Raw genomic sequence first — 6,021 nt, 5'->3', positions numbered from 1 at the left:
TAAAAATACATATATATATATATATATATATATATTTCCTACATTTCCATTTTTCCCTAATTCATCATTATATATCATCACAGAATATTTGATAAGTCTGCTGTTCATTTACTACATTTCACATTTTCTAAAAATCATAATCTCCACCAGTATTTTAGTTGCTTACTGGAGAAGGGGTATTTTCCTCATAAAGAAAGAGAAATGTCTGAAATACTGAGAACTAACTGTGTGAATGACTCTGATTGTAACTTTTTTTCTTTACATGTGATAGTAGTGCGACAGAATATGGCTTCCTTCTAAAACATCAGAGCCAAAAGATTAAATGCTTTATTTTATTTTTTCAAAATTATATGGCACTTTTCTTCTACACACAAATGTGAAATCATACCTTAAAATACACCTAAAAGACTTATATCATCCAAACACATATTGTATATAGATGTTGCTCCCAAGAAGTCTAAGAATGCCACTCCCTATTCTGTAGATGTATTTGGAATTATTTCTTTTAAAAGAAGAGAAAGAAAGACAAGAAAGCTTTTCTGCACAAAGCTAATGAGCAAGAAATCTGGGTAGTTTGCAAAGTAAGCGTTTATAAACAGCAATTGTACATGCTTTAACTCATCAAACAATCAATCATTCATGTTTATTGAACACCTATTATGTGTAAATCATTGTTTCATAACTGAGACTTGGGAGAGCTTTGATCAAATCAATAATTCAACTGTGAAAAACAAGCCCAGAGGTGCACCTATTCTTTCTAGTTTTCTGTATCCTAGATTTACATTCATGCTATTAAGTTGGCCCCTGGCATTATGAGATTTAGTTAATCCATTAATTCTAAAATCACAATAAGATGTGTGTGTTATAAGGATATTGGCTAAGGGTACATCCACAAAGCTTCACTTGCTATCTAATCTGTAAGATCCTCTCACATCCACAGTTTGGGTTTCCCTGGTGGCTCAGACGGTAAAGCATCTTCCTGTAGTGCAGGAAACCTGGGTTCGATCCCTGGGTCAGGAAGATCCCCTGGAGAGAGAATGGCCACCCACTCCAGTATTCAGTATGCCTGGAAATTCCATGAACAGAAGAAACTGGCGGGCTACACTCCATTGGGTTGCAAAGAGTTGGACACGACTGAGCTACTAATACTTTTACTACTTTCTTTCACATCCACCGTTAGGGGAACAGGTGCCCTGATCTTTCAGAGACAAGATACATTAGCAATTGCTGGGCTCCTCTCAACTGCTTTAGCCCTTCTAGGTTTAAGGTATCATGGTTCCCATCTCTCTGTGAACCATGATTCAGACATACTTCTTTGATTCCTCTCAGGTTTGTTGTTGTTGTTCAGTCATTCAGTTGTGTCTGACTCTTTGCAACCCCATGAACCGCAGTATGCCGGGTTTGCCCTTCACTATCTCCTGGAGTTTGCTCAGACTCATGTCCATTGAGTCGTTGATGCCACCCAACCATCTCATCCTCTGTAACCTCCTTCTCCTCCTGCCCTCAATCTTTCCCAGCATCAGAGTCTTTTCCAATGAGTCAGCTCTCCTCATCAGGTGGCCAAAGTATTGGAGCTTCAGCTTCAGCATCAGTCCTTGAAATAAACTTTCTTCTTTGATTCCTCTCAGGTTAATCACAAATATTTTATCTACTGCAGAGTAGCTTTTAGCCTAGCTTGGTTAATTTACAAATGGCCTATGCCAATTCTCCTAAGATCACTTATGCAGTTTGACTCAACCACACTGTTCACCAAGCAGATAATAAAAGAAATTCATTTATTTGCATGCTGTGAGAGTCCCTTGGACTGCAAGGAGATCCAACCAGTCCATTCTGAAGGAGATCAGCCCAGGGATTTCTTTGGAAGGAATGATGCTAAAGCTGAAACTCCAGTACTTTGGCCACCTCATGCAAAGAGTTGACTCATTGGAAAAGACTCTGATGCTGGGAGGGATTGGGGGCAGGAGGAGAAGGGGACGACAGAGGATGAGATGGCTGGATGGCATCACTGACTCAATGGACGTGAGTCTGAGTGAACTCTGGGAGTTGGTGCTGGACAGGGAGGCCTGGTGTGCTGCGATTCATGGGGTCACAAAGAGTCGGACATGACTGTGTGACTGAACTGAACTGAGCTGAACTGAAACAAAAAAAATAAAAACATGGAAATAGCACCCAATTGACCATTCCCAAATGTATAAATGTCTTACACTTGATCCTATAGCAGAATGTTCCTATAATTTATCCCCTTGAGCTGGATATGGTTTATAATTATAAATAGCAACTCTTGGACCATGATTCTGCTTCTTAGGACCTTTATCTTCCTGCCCAGTGAAAGCCAAAAGAGAGTAAGGACAGAGGACATTATCCAAGAAGAATGTCTGTAAGATCCACTGTAGCAGTTGTGATCTGAACAACGTGTCATCAGTTTATCCAGTTCTTAATCCACATTGCTTTCAATGATCCATCACAGAAGACTAGAGCAGTGTGTTATGATATTGCAATGGGAAGGAAGAGTGGTTTATTTTCTCCTTAGTTTCAGCCTAAATATTATTAGCTCAATTGACCTATTTTACCGAAAGAGACAAGTTTTTACATAGGATTTTGTCTCACATTGTTTACCTCACAGTACACCCACTATCCTTACTGCAGAAGATGGTTTATTTCTCTGAGATATTAGAAACAATTAGCAGAAATCTTCCACAGACTTCCACCACCAAATCAACCCACTCATTTGCATCTAGGTACAAATAATCTGCTTTCCCTCCTTTTATAATGGCTGTGTTTTTGATGCTATTCAATGCTAACATCACCTATGCATTAGATCCTATCTCTCTCACCTTCTCAAAGGTATTATTCTAGAAATTCTCCTGCACTACCTTTTTTTCCCTTCTGGTTTATGTTATTAGCACAGAAATATGCTGTTTTTTCCTCTTTCTTTAAAAACAATCAAATTTATGATCAACCAATATTTGATGGGAAGCCAAAAATACTCAATGAAGGAAAGAGAGTCTCTTTGATAAATCAGATCAGATCAGTTGCTCAGTTGTGTCCGACTCTTTGCGACCCTGTTAATCGCATCACGCCAGGCCTCCCTGTCCATGACCAACTCCCGGAGTTCACTGAGACTCACGTCCATCGAGTCAGTGATGCCATCCAGCCATCTCATCCTCTGTCGTCCCCTTCTCCTCCTGCCCCCAATCCCTCCCAGCATCAGAGTCTTTTCCAATGAGTCAACTATAGTCATATGTAAAAGAATAAAATAAGATCCCTATCTCACACCACTTCCAAAACTTAATTTTAGATGTTTTAAGAACTTAAATGTAATACTGGAAACCATAAAACTACTAGAAGAAAGCATGGGAAAAAAAGGCTCCCTGACATGAGTCTTGGCAGTGATTATCTGGATAACACAATTAAAGCACAAACAACAAAATAAAAAATAAGCATATGGGATTACATCAAACTAAAAGCTTGCAGAGCAAAAGAAATGATCAAGAAACTGAAAAGAAAGCCTAAGGAATGAGATAAAATATTTGTAAACCACATATCACATAATGGGTTAATATCCAAAATATATAAGCACTCATACAATTGAATAGCGAAAAAAAAAATAATCCAAATAAATATGTGAAAGGGACCTAAATAGACATTTTTCCAAAGGAGGTGTATTAATTGCCAACAGGTACATGAAAAAGTACTCAAAAAATCATTAATCATAAGGGAAATGTAAATCAAACCACAATGAGATATCACTTCACGGCTGTTAGAATGGCCATCATCAAAAAGACAAGAGATAACAAACATTGGCAAGGATGTGGAAAAAAGGGAACCCTTATGCACTATGGGTACAGTTTAATTGTTATGGAAAACAGTATGGAGTATCCCATAAAATTAAGAACTATCAGACTATTCAACTATTCCACTTCTGGGAATATATCTGATGGAAATGAAAACACTGTTAAGGGATCTCTGCACCTGCATGTTCAGCATTATCTACAATGGTCAAGACATAGAAACAACTTAAGCACCCATCAACAGGTGAATGAATTAAAAAGTTGTGGTTTACATATCTGTATAATTCAGTACTATTATGCCATAATAAAGAAGGAAATTCTGCCATTTGTGACTCAACATGAATGGAGCTTGAGGGCATTATGCTATGTGAAATAAGCCAGACAAAAACAAATACTGTATGATCTCACATATATAACAAATCAACTTAAAAAAACGAACAGAAAAAGAGATCAGATTTGTGGTTACTAGAAGAGGAAGGGAGAAGGGGAATTGGATGAAAGCAGTCAAAAGGTACAAACTTCCAGTTTATAAGATAAATAAGCAGTGGGGATGTAATGTACATGATGATTATAGTTAACATTGCTATATGGTTAACAGAGTAGACTCAACAGTTCTAATCACAAGGAAATTTTTATTTCTTTTTTTGATATCTGTATGAGTTGATGTATGTTAACTGAAGTTGTGGTAATCATTTCATGATGTATCAAAGTCAAACGACTATGCTGTATACCTTAAAATTATATAGTGGCATATGTCTATTATATCCAAATAAAACAGGGTTGGGGTACAAAACAAAAACACCAGTTGACACCACCTTCTCTTTCTAGTCACCAGATCTTTTCTATAAACCCTTTGCAGCAAAATTCCTAGAAGATGTTGTCTACTTGCATTATTTTCATTGTTTCCAATAATATTCACATTCTCTCTGGAATTCATTCCTGAGTTTTGTTCTCATATTTCACCAAAACTGCTCTGAACATGGCCAACAATAAACTTCATATTGCTAAATTTAGTGGTCAATTCTAGTGCTCATCTTATTTCACCTAGCACATTATTTGTTACACATGAAACAGATGAGCTTCGTTTGGCTTCCTGTAAACCATAATTTTCTGGCTCTCCTCCTAAATCACCAGTTTCCCCTTCTTAGTCACCTTTAACTTGTTTCTCCTCATCTCTCTGACCTTTCAGAAAAGGCAATGGCAACCCACTCCAGTACTCTTGCCTGGAAAATCCCATGGACAGAGGATCCTGGTAGTCCATGGGGTCGCCAAGAGTCGGACACGACTGAGCGACTTCACTTTCACTTTTCACTTTCACGCATTGGAGAAGGAAATGGCAACCAGTGTTCTTGCCTGGAGAATCCCAGGGATGGAGGAGCCTGGTGGGCTGCCATCTATGGGGTCACACAGAGTCGGACATGACTGAAGCGACTTAGCAGCAGCAGCAGCTCTTACCTTTTAATATTGGAAGTCCCAGTGCTCAGTCTATAGATACTTTCTTTTATCCATCTACTCTTACTTCCCTAGTAATCTCATGCAGACTAATAGCTTTAAATACCCATCTCTAGGCTGGCAATTCTTAAACTTCTATCCCTAGAACCAATCTCTTAATTGAACCTCACACTTTTACACCTAACTGTTAAATTCACATCTTTAGCTGGATGTTTAATATAAAACACAAATATAACATAAAATAAACCTAAATCACTTGTTTTCAATGAAACTTGTTCCTACTTCATACTTCCCTCATTTCAGTAAATGACAACTCTATATTTTCAGTTGCTCAAACCAAAGTCTTATCACTTCCATCCTAACATCTCATAATCAATCCTTCTGCAAATCTTGTCAGTTCTGTCCTCAAAATAAATGTCAGATCTAACCTTTACCCTAGAGGAGGGAATGGCAACCCACTCTAGTATTCTTGCCTGGAGAATCCCATGGACAGAGGAGCCTGGCGGGCTACAGTCCATAGGGTTGCAAAGAGCCAGACATGACTGAAGCAACTTGGCATGCACACAACTTTTACCACTATTTCTACTGCTACCATTATGAACCAAAATATCAATATTTCCCATTTATATTATTGGAATGTTCCTTTAACTAGTCTCCCTGCTTCCCTTAAGGCCCACTAAGGTCTATTCTCAATACATTGGCCAGAGTGATCCTTTTAAAATGTAAACAAGATGAACCTGACTGAGACACTGAGTCACCCTGTTTTCTCCTACTTCAG

This window comes from Bison bison, unplaced genomic scaffold (genome assembly GCF_000754665.1).
Source record: "Bison bison bison isolate TAMUID 2011002044 unplaced genomic scaffold, Bison_UMD1.0 scf7180017864035, whole genome shotgun sequence".
NCBI classification, from domain to species: Eukaryota; Metazoa; Chordata; class Mammalia; order Artiodactyla; family Bovidae; genus Bison; species Bison bison.
This window is presented reverse-complemented; position numbering follows the sequence as displayed.